Source organism: Eriocheir sinensis, unplaced genomic scaffold, assembly GCF_024679095.1.
Source record: "Eriocheir sinensis breed Jianghai 21 unplaced genomic scaffold, ASM2467909v1 Scaffold265, whole genome shotgun sequence".
Classification (NCBI taxonomy): Eukaryota; Metazoa; Arthropoda; class Malacostraca; order Decapoda; family Varunidae; genus Eriocheir; species Eriocheir sinensis.
Window position 1 is genome coordinate 405,017 of NW_026111571.1, and position 11,607 is coordinate 416,623.

General features: G+C 44.6%; 1 long non-coding RNA gene across 1 annotated transcript in view; it reads right to left on the minus strand.

Annotated features, from left to right (window-relative positions):
* Positions 1-11,362, minus strand: part of LOC126991364 (uncharacterized) — a 65,133-nt gene extending 53,771 nt beyond the window's left edge. The window contains exon 1 of the long non-coding RNA XR_007745443.1: positions 11,093-11,362. This is a non-coding gene — a long non-coding RNA (uncharacterized LOC126991364). The remainder of the gene's footprint in view (positions 1-11,092) is intronic.
* Between the last annotated feature and the right edge of the window lie 245 nt (positions 11,363-11,607).

Consider the following 11,607-nt stretch of genomic DNA (forward strand, 5'->3'; position numbering starts at 1 on the left):
CCAGTAGTGTGTGGCGTCCTGCCAAGGAGGGGCGTTGGCGATGGATGGCTGTCCAGGGCGATAGCAGTGAACAGCAGACTTGCTGAGCACTGCGGGCGCAATGGGTGGCTGTTCGTCGACAATTGGGACCACTTCTTTGGCAACGACGCCCTCTACGCCCGTGACGGGATACACTTGACGTTCAAGGGTGTTGAGGCTCTCTCAGACTCCCTTGAGCGAGCACTTGGTACCCTGAGGGATTTTTTAGTATAGGCGAGGGGGGGAGGAGTAATGGGAGCAATGGGAGGAGTAATGGGAGGGGACATCTAGCTCATAATATAACCAGGCAGCTTAGAAGTAATTCTAGAGGAGTAACAGAGGACGGGCTAAGAATCTTCTATACTAACAGCAGGAGCCTCAGAAACAAGATAGACTTACTAAGGGGTGAAGCTTGTTCAGAAAATTTTGACATAATAGCGATCACTGAGACATGGATAGACTTTGCTAATAGAAATTTTAGGTCAGAATTTGAAATAACGGGTTATCAGATGTTTCACAAAGACAGAAGGGGCAGAAAGGGAGGTGGAGTTGCGCTATATGTTAAAGACTCACTTAAATGTTTAGTTAACAACTCAGTCAAAACTAACATGGATTCAGAATCAGTTTGGGTGGACGTTTACAAAGGGAAAGAAAAACTAACTCTAGGAGTTATATACAGGCCACCCAACCTTAACAGGCAGGACACGAGTATATTACTACAGGAGATTGGCAGGGCGAGTATGAGTAGAAATGTCTGCGTAAGGGGGGACTTTAATTATAGGAATATAGACTGGGAAGATCTAGTGGGTGACCTGGAAGCCGAGGACTTTCTTGAAGTTATACAAGATAATTTCCTTAAGCAGGTAGTTACTGAGCCTACCAGAGGAGATAACATATTAGACTTAGTCCTAACCAATAATGGGAACTTGCTACGTGAGTTGGAGGTGGGCGGAGAGTTAGGAAATAGTGATCACAGAACGGTTCGTTTTAGGTTAGACTGGGCGGTAACCCGTGATCCAAACCCAGTGTTAGTGCCAGATTTTAGAAGAGCAAACTACGAGGGGCTTCGAAGACATCTTGAAGGGGTAAACTGGGATAATTTATGGATTCATGAGGGCCAGAACTGCGGATTGGAGAGCCAGGAGAACCAGGTAGAAATGTCTTACAATAATTTAGTTAGAGTAATAGTCGAGGGGCAAGAACAGCATATACCACAGCGAACACTTAGAAAAGAAAACACGAGATTGGGTTAAAGAAGGGAATTTATCAGAAAATAAAGAATGGGGAAACACATCTCAGGGGCCGGTACGTCGAACTATCTAGATTAGTTAAGAAAACACCAGGATAGCAAAAAAGAACTATGAGATCAAAGTAGCAAATGAGGCGAAAAGTAATCCTAAGGGCTTCTTTCAGATGTATAGAACAAAAACACGGGAGAAAATTGGACCGCTGAAATCAAACACAGGGGAGCTAGTAGAAAATTACGAAAATATGAGCACATTGTTGAACGACTACTTCCTTTCAGTATTCACACAGGAGGATCGAACGACTATACCGGAAAGAGTTCAGGTGTACGAGGGCGGGGATGGCGATAAATTGAGGGATATAATCATTACCAGGCAAGTAGTTCAGGATGAGATAGATAAGCTTAAGAAGAACAAGTCGCCAGGTCCTGACGGGATATTTCCGAGGGTATTAAAGGAGCTAGGTGATATAATCAGAGACCCACTAACCGACATCTTTAAGATGTCGGTAAATACTGGTTATGTGCCGAGCCTATGGAAAGTAGCTAATGTGACTCCGATTTTTAAAAAGGGGGACAGGTCAGTTGCTTCAAACTATCGCCCAATTAGCTTAACATCGGTTATAGGGAAGATGCTGGAGTCCTTAATAGCCAGGAACATTCGGGAGCATTTAGAGAAACATAGCTTAATTCACGACTCGCAGCATGGGTTCACAAAAGGTAGGTCATGCCTCACTAATCTCTTGTCCTTCTACAATAAAGTATTTGAGGCGGTTGACAGAGATGAAAATTATGATGTAATCTATCTTGATTTTAGTAAAGCGTTTGACAAAGTTCCTCACCAACGACTGTTGCTTAAATTACAGGCTCACGGAGTAGAGGGTAAAGTTTTGAACTGGGTCAAGGCGTGGCTTAGCAATAGGAAGCAAAGAGTGCAAATCAATGGTAAAAGATCTGACTGGGGATGTGTTACGAGTGGGGTCCCACAAGGTTCGGTATTAGGTCCACTTTTGTTTATTATTTATATCAATGACTTAGACACAGGAATTAGTAGTGATGTTAGTAAATTTGCTGATGATACCAAGATCGGTAGAGTAATTGAGTCGGATCAGGACGCTAGTATTCTCCAAGGTGAACTCAACAGATTATATGACTGGGCGGATAAATGGCAGATGGAGTTCAATGTAGGGAAGTGCAGTATTCTGAGTGTAGGTAGGAACAACCCTCACATAACTATTGCTTAAATGACACTCTCATAAGTAGGTCTGGGTGCGAGAGGGATTTAGGGTCTTAGTGAGCTCTGATCTCCGTCCAAGGGCACAATGCATTCAAGCTAGAAATCGAGCTAATAGGGTACTGGGATTTATTTCAAGGAGCGTAAGCAACAGAAGCCCCGAAGTCTTCCTCAAACTATATTTAGCATTAGTTAGACCTCATCTTGACTATGCGGTTCAGTTCTGGTCACCCTACTATAGAATGGATATCAAAATGTTAGAATCGGTGCAGAGGAGGATGACTAAGATGATTCAGGGGTGAGAAACTTGCCATACGAGGAAAGACTCAAACAGTTAAACTTGCATTCTCTAGAAAGGCGAAGGGTGCGTGGAGACATGATCGAGGTTTATAAATGGATGAAGGGCTTTAATAAGGGAGACATTCATAAGGTTTTGTTGGTAAGAGAACCGGGTAGGACACGAAGTAACGGGTTTAAACTGGATAAATTCAGATTCAACAGGGACATAGGCAAAATTGGTTTACTAATAGGGTGGTGGATGAGTGGAATAGGCTTAGCAGTCATGTGGTGAGTGCCAATACAATTGTCACATTCAAAAATAGACTAGATAAATTCATGGACAGCGATATTAGGTGGGGTTAGATACACAGGAGCTTAGGGTCAAAGGAGCTGCCTCGTACAGGCCTACCGGCCTCTTGCAGACTCCTGCGTTCTTATGTTCTTATGTTCTTATGTTCTCTCTCTCTCTCTCTCTCTCTCTCTCTCTCTCTCTCTCTCTCTCTCTCTCTCTCTCTCTCTCTCTCTCTCTCTCTCTCTCTCTCTCTCTCTCTCTCCACACACACACACACACACACACACACACACACACACACACATTCCTTTCCTCCCTCTCCTTCTCCTTTCCCTCCACTCTCTCCTTCTCTCTCTCTCCTCTCCCTCTCCTCCCGAACTTGACACCTCCAGCAACCTCGAAAAAAAAGCGTTCTGGTCAAAACTACTGATGAGATTAAAATTAAACTTGACAAACTTCATAAACTGATATTTGGAGACCTGTGAACTTGGACACCTGTGAACTTGGAAAGTGTGTAAACTTGCTGAACTTGAATAAACTTGAGATATTTGCAGACTGGTTCCCATGAGGGTTATGTCGCGTGGCAGAATAATTATAACAACTTTGTAAATACAGCTTGGTACACACGCAAACACACACACACACACACACACACACACACACACACACACACACACACACACACATACACACAAGGGACATATGAGGCGTGATGCATTGTACAGGGCAGTGAAGGGAAGGGACACGTTGGAAGGTCTGACCTGTTGGCTATGAATACAAGAGGTCACGGGAAGAAACTCAGGCATACAAAGTGAGTGGGAGACATCTAGCAACATCGACACAGTTAAAACATCTTACTTATCTTACAAGTGTCAAATTCTTAAGCAATGTGGTGCCCAAACACACACATATTTGACAAGGCTTTCGTAAGAGTATTGGGAATGTCCAGGGGTAGTTTTATGACCTCGGTGGTAGTATGACCCTCCTTCTGTACCACGAACCTAAGAGGAACACAAATTTGGAAAGGCTTTCGTAAGAGTTTTGGGAATTTCCAGGCGTAGTGTAATGACCCTGGTGGTAGTTTGACCCATGAACCTAAGAAACACAAATCTGGCAAAGCTTTCGTAGGAGTTTTGGGAATTTCCAGGCGTTGTGTAATGACCCTAGTGGTAGTTTGACCCATGTCCCTAAGAAACATATATTTGACAAGGCTTTCGTAGAAGTTATTGTGGGGGTCATTTCCAGGGGTAGTTTTATGTCCCTGGTGGTAGTTTGACCCTTCCTCTGTACCGCGAACCTGAGTAACACAAATTTGACAAGGCTTTCATAGGAGTTATGGGGGTCATTTCCAGGGGTAGTTTCATGACCCTGGTGGTAGTTGGACCCTCCCTCTAAACTGCAAACCTAAGTAACACAAATTTGACAAGGCTTTCATAGGAGTTATGGGGGTCATTTCCAGGGGTAGTTTCATGAACCTGGTGGTAGTTGGACCCTTCCTCTGTACCGTGAACCTAAGTAACACAAATTTGACAAGGCTTTCATAAGAGTTATGGGGGTCATTTCCAGGGGTAGTTTCATGAGCCTTGTGGTAATTGGACCCTCCCTTTATACCACGAACCTAAGATACACATATTTGACAAGGCTTTCGTAGGAGTTATTGGGGGCATTTCCAGGGGTAGTTTTATGACCCTGGTGGTAGTCTGACCCTCCCTCTGTACCACGAACCTAAGAGACACATATTTGACAAGGCTTTCGTAGGAGTTGTGGGGGGTATTTCCAGGGCTAGTTTTATGACCCTGGTGGTAGTCTGACCCTTCCTCTGTACCACGAACCTAAGAAGAACACAAATTTGACAAGGCTCTCCTAGGAGCTGTGTGGGGCATTTCCAGGGGTAGTTTAATGAACCTGGTGGTAGTTTGACCCATGAACCCAAGAAGCACATATTTGACGAGGCTTCCCTAGGAGCTTATGGGGGTAACTTCCAGGTGTAGTTTTATGACCCTGGTGGCAGTCTGATCCTTCCTCTGTACCACGAACCTAAGAGGAAAACAAATTTGGCAAGGCTTTCGAAAGAGTTTGGGGAATTTCCAGGCGTAGTGTAATGACCCAGGTGGTAGTTTGACCCTTCTTCTGTACCACGAACCTAAGAAACACATATTTGTCAAGGCTTTCGTACGAGTTGTGGGGGGCATTTCCAGGGGTAGTTTTATGACCCTGGTGGTAGTTTGACCCTTACTCTGTACCACGAACCTAAGAAACACATATTTGACAAGGCTTTCGTAGGAGTTGTGGGGGGCATTTCAAGGGGTAGTTTTATGACCCTGGTGGTAGTTTGACCCTTCCTCTGTACCACGAACCTAAGAAACACAAATCTGGCAAGGCTTTCGTAGGAGTTATTGGGGTCATTTCCAGGGGTAGTTTTATGACCATGGTGGTAGTTTGACCCATGAACCTAAGAAAACATATTTGACAAGGCTTTCGTAGGAGTTGTGGGGGTCATTTCCAGGGGATGTTTTATGACCCTGGTGGTAGTTTGACCCTCCCTCTGTACCACGAACCTAAGAAACACATATCTGACAAGGCTTTCGTAGGAGCTATGGGGGGCATTTCCAGGGGTAGTTTTATGACCCTGGAGGTAGTTTGACCCTTCCTCTGTACCACGAACCTAAGAGGAACACAAATTTGGCAAGGCTTTCGTAAGAGTTTTGGGAATTTCCAGGCGTATTGACCCTGATGGTAGTTTGACCCTTCCTCTGTACCACGAACCTAAGAAACACACATTTGACTTGGCTTTCGTAGGAGTTTTGGGCATTTCCAGGGGTAGTTTTATGACCCTGGTGGTAGTTTGACCCTTCCTCTGTACCACGAACCTAAGAAAAACAAATCTGGGAAGGCTTTCGTAGGAGTTATTAGGGTAATTTCCAGGGGTAGTTTTATGATTCTGGTGGTAGTTTGACCCTCCCTCTGTACAAAGAACCTAAGAGACACAAATCTGGCAAGGCTTTCGTAAGAGTTTTGGGAATTTCCAGGGGTAGTTTTATGACCTTTGTGGTAGTTTGACCCATGAACCTAAGAAACACATTTCATAGGCTTTCATAGGAGTTCTGAGCATTTCCTTTCCCTCTCCTCTCTCTCTCTTTCCCCTCTCTTCCTTCTCCTTTCCTTCCCCTCCTCCTTCCCTTCTCCTCCTTCTTCTCTTTCTCTTCCCCCTCTCTTCCCTTTTCTTTACCCCCTTCTCCGTCTCCTCCTCCTTCGCCTCTTCTCCGTCTCCTTCCCTCTCCTCGTTCTCCTTCCCCACTCCTCCCTCTCCTTGCCTCTCCTCCATATATTGACACATCACACGACCTTCAAAATGTGCTGAAGCTAAAACTACTGATGAGATTTACTCTAAACTTGATAAACTGATATTTGCAGACGGGACCCATCCAGTGTTACGTCGCTTTATCTATAATTATCACAACTTTGCAAATACACACACACACACACACACACACACACACACACACACACACACACACACACACACACGCACATTCTCACACACACACACACACACACACCTCCACACACACTCAAATCACACCAGGGTCATGAAACTACCCCTGAAAATGCCTAAAACTCCTAGGAAAGCCTTGTCAAATATGTGTTTCTTAGATTCATGGTACAGAGGAACGGTTAAATCACCACCAGGGTCATAAAACTACCCCTGGAAATGCCTAAAACTCCTACGAAAGCCTTGTCAAATATGTGTTTCTTAGGTTCGTGGTACAGAGGAAGGGTCACATCACCACCAGGGTCACGAAACTACCCCTGGAAATGCCTAAAACTCCTACGAAAGCCTTGTCAAATATGTGTTTCTTAGGTTCGTGGTACAGAGGAAGGGTCAAATCACCACCAAGGTCACGAAACTACCCCTGGAAATGCCTAAAACCTTTACGAAAGCCTTGTCAAATATGTGTTTCTTAGGTTCGTAGTACAGAGGATGGGTCAAATTACCACCAGGGTCACGAAACTACCCCTGGAAATGCCAAAAACTCCCTTGTTCCCTGCAGTCATTTCTTCCCGTCATCCACACCTAATGATCTTCCTAGTAGTAAACATTCATTGATCACTGCACAGAACAAAGGATCGCCGCAGTTTGTTTTGTTATGTTCTATGAGCCCTCCTCCCTAAAGACATTCATAACACACACTGATAATAATAAAAGCACTAACCAGGAACTGTACAGCTTCAAGGCTTTCATAGGAGTTTTAGACATTTCCAGGGGCAGTTTCATGACCGTTCCTCTGTACCACGAACCTAAGAAATACATATTTGACAAGGCTTTCGTAGGAGTTTTAGGCATTTCCAGGGGCAGTTTCATGACCCTGGTGGTGATTTGACCCTTCCTCTGTGCCACGAATCTAAGAAACACATATTTGACAAGGCTTTCGTGGGAGTTTAAGGCATTTCCAGGGGCAGTTTCATGACCCTGGTGGTGATTTGACCGTTCCTTTATACCATAAACCTAAGAAACGCATATTTGACATGTCTTTCGTAGGAGTTTCAGGCATTTCCAAGGGCAGTTTCATGACCCTTCCTCTGTACCACGAACCTAAGAAACACATATTTGACAAGGCTTTCGTAGGAGTTTTAGGCATTTCCAGAGGTAGTTTCATGACCCTGGTGGTGATTTGACCCTTCCTCTGTGCCACGAATCCAAGAAACACAAATTTGGCAAGACTTTCGTGTTTGTTGTGTGCATATTTTGGGATAGCTTCATGACCCTGGTGGTAGTCTGACCGTTCCTCTGTGCTACGAATCTAAAAAACACATATTTGACAAGGCTTTCGTAGGAGTTTTAGGCATTTCCAGAGGCAGTTTCATGACTCTGGTGGTAGTTTGACCCTTCCTCTGTACCACGAACCAAAGAAACACATATTTGGCAAGGCTTTCGTAGGAGTTTTAGGCATTTCCATGGGCAGTTTCATGACCGTTCGTCTGTACTACGAACCTAAGAAACATAAATTTGGCAAGGCTTTCGTAGGAGTTTTAGGCATTTCCAGGGGCAGTTTCATGATCGTTCCTCTGTACCACGAGCTTAAGAAACACATATTTGACAAGGCTTTCGTAGGAGTTTTAGGCATTTCCAGGTGCAGTTTCATGACCATTCCTCTGTACCACGAACCTAAGAAACACACATTTAGTTGGAGTTGTGGGGAAGGGAAGGGAAGAGAAGAGAAGGAGTGAAAAGAGAAGAGAAGGGAAGAGAAGGGAAGGGAAGGGAGGGGAAGGAAGGAGAAGGGAAGGGAAGGAAAGGGAGGGGAAGAGAAGGGAGGGGAAGTGAAGGGAAGTGAAGGGAAGGGAAGGAAAGGAAAAGAGAAGGGAGAAGAAGGGAAGGGAAGGGAAGGGAAGGGAAGGGAAGGGAAAGATATGGCAGGAAGAAAAATGAGTGCCCCCTTAATATCCGGTAACTATTTTACGTGTATTGCTAGCGTGTATTATTCGCGTGAGTGTTTACTAGCGTGTATTACTAGCGTGTATTTGTAATGTGTACATTATAATGTACATGTGTATGTATGACTGTACGTGTGGCGACACCCGGACGGTGTCGCACAACAGGATGTCTAACAACACGTCGTGCTTTTGGCCATGGGAAGCTGTGATGAACTGACACTAGGATCAGCAAATGATGACTTTCATCAGCCGTCATCAACAGGAACCCACACCCTTCCGGACGAACTACAAGCAAATAAAACGGGCGAACAACGCGGAGAAGGGAGAGAAGACGGGTGACGGGCAGGCGAGCGGTGCTCTGCCGCCCCGCGCCTTGCAGCGGTGTGGCTGTCTCTGATTTCGTGCGTCTCGCTCACGTAAACTGTAAACCTTATGTAGTACAACTGTTAATATAGTTAAAATATATTTGGTACTTGTATTAACCTGAGAGAGAGAACTAAAGTGAACTAAAGTGAACTTATAACGGCTACCGCTCGGCCACACATCACTTAACTAAAAGGCTATTGTGTTCTCTCAACCACTTAAATCGACTGGAGAACGCAGGCAACGGTACACCGGACCTGACGTGAGACAGCAGTTCGCGCCTTAAACATTAAATATACCACTTAACATAAACCACGTTAAAAACAGCTAACAAGAAAGGCTAACATATTACTAGCGTGTATTACTAGCGTGAGTGTTTACTAGCGTGTATTACTAGCGTGTATTACTAGCGTGAGTGTTTACTAGCGTGTATTACTAGCGTGAGTGTTTACTAGCGTGTATTACTAGCGTGAGTGTTTACTAGCGTGTATTACTAGCGTGAGTGTTTACTAGCGTGTATTACTAGCGTGAGTGTTTACTAGCGTGTATTACTAGCGTGTATTACTAGCGTGAGTGTTTACTAGCGTGTATTACTAGCGTGAGTTTACTAGCGTGTATTACTAGCATGAGTATTTACTAGCGTGAGTGCTTACTAGCGTGTATTACTAGCGTGAGCGTTTACTAGCGTGTATTACTAGCGTGAGTGTTTACTAGCGTGTATTACTAGCGTGAGTGTTTACTAGCGTGTATTACTAGCGTGAGTGTTTACTAGCGTGTATTACTAGCGTGTGTGTTTACTAGCGTGTGTTACTAGCGTGAGTGTTTACTAGCGTGTATTACTAGCGTGAGTGTTTACTAGCGTGTATTTATAGCGTGAGTGTTTACTAGCGTGTATTACTAGCGTGTATTACTAGCGTGAGTGTTTACTGGCGTGTATTACTAGCGTGAGTGTTTACTAGCGTGTATTACTAGCGTGTGTGTTTACTAGCGTGTATTTCTAGCGTGAGTGTTTACTAGCGTGTATTATTAGCGTGGGTGTTTACTAGCGTGTATTACTAGCGTGAGTGTTTACTAGCGTGTATTACTAGCGTGAGTGTTTACTAGCGTGTATTACTAGCGTGTGTGTTTACTAGCGTGCATTTCTAGCGTGAGTGTTTACTAGCGTGTATTACTAGCGTGAGTGTTTACTAGCGTGTATTACTAGCGTGAGTGTTTACTAGCGTGAGTGTTTTACTAGCGTGAGTGTTTACTAGCGTGTATTACTAGCGTGAGTGTTTACTAGCGTGTATTACTAGCGTGAGTGTTTACTAGCGTGAGTGTTTACTAGCGTGTATTACTAGCGTGAGTGTTTACTAGCGTGTATTACTAGCGTGAGTGTTTACTAGCGTGTATTACTAGCGTGAGTGTTTACTAGCGTGTATTACTAGCGTGAGTGTTTTACTAGCGTGTATTACTTTAGGGCTTAAGGGCCAGAGTTCTTGCACATAAATATTTAAAAACACATCGTAGCGAGTTTGGTTTTCTACGATGCAATTTATGTTTTCTCATTCAGCACAAGAAAGCATAGGACAGCATAGGACAGCACAGGACAGCATAGGACAGCATAGGACAGCACAGGACACCATAGGACAGCACAGGACAGCACAGGACAGCATAAGATGGCACAAGACAGCATAATACAGCACAAGATGGCACAGGACAGCATAGGACAGAACGGGACAGCATAGGACAGCACAGGACAGCATAAGACAGCACAGGACAGCATAGGACAGCACAGGACAGCATAAGACAGCACAGGACAGCATAGAACAGCAAGGAACAGCATAAGACAGCACAGGACAGCATAGGACAGCACAGAAAAGCACGGGACAGCATAGAAGAGCGTAGGACAGCACAGAACAGCATAAGATAGCACAGGACAGCATAGGACAGCATAGGACAAAACGGGACAGCATAGAACAGCACATGACAGCATAGGACAGCAGAGAACAACAACAAAAACACAATGTAGCGCACTTGGCTCTGAACGATGGCAATTCTATTTTTTTTTTTATTCTCTATATTTTTTTTATTTATCACTATATATATATTTTTTCATTCTATATAACACAGCCCCCCACAGACCCGAAAACACACACACACACACACGCACACAGCAACTCCCTAACCCCCACATAAGCCCCCAACCCTCTCCCCCCATCACACACACACGCACGCACACACTCACGTCAGCAGGTTGAGTCAGGTGGAAGCGACAGCGGTGGAGGCGGTGGAGCTAATAGCCAAAAAACGCAATTTCCAAACTTTTTCCCGTCAATCCTAAACTCACACTATAAACCAAGCCAAGCCTCAGCACACTCAGCAGCCCGTCAGCACACACAGCACACTTCCAGCGCTAGGTTTGAATCGCTCGACGGTGGAAACTCCTTATGCGGGGAATGATAGTCCAGGCGGGAAGGCGTTGGAGGTGGAGCGTAACATCCACCCTCGATCACGGCTCACGCGGCACTGAGCTCTCTCTGAAGGGTTGAGGCAAAGAGACTATATAGTGATATGTAGTAATTCCTCGGGCGTGCGGAAGTAGCGCCATCTATTGCAGCCCACCAAAAACGTCACTTTTCAGGGGTAGCTTTATTATTTTTGAAGTACCTGCCACAGCACCCTATCCAGCCCTTACTTACTTTTTTTCATTATTGTAAAATGATTTACTAATGGGGCAAAGAAAAATATATTTGTTCTTAT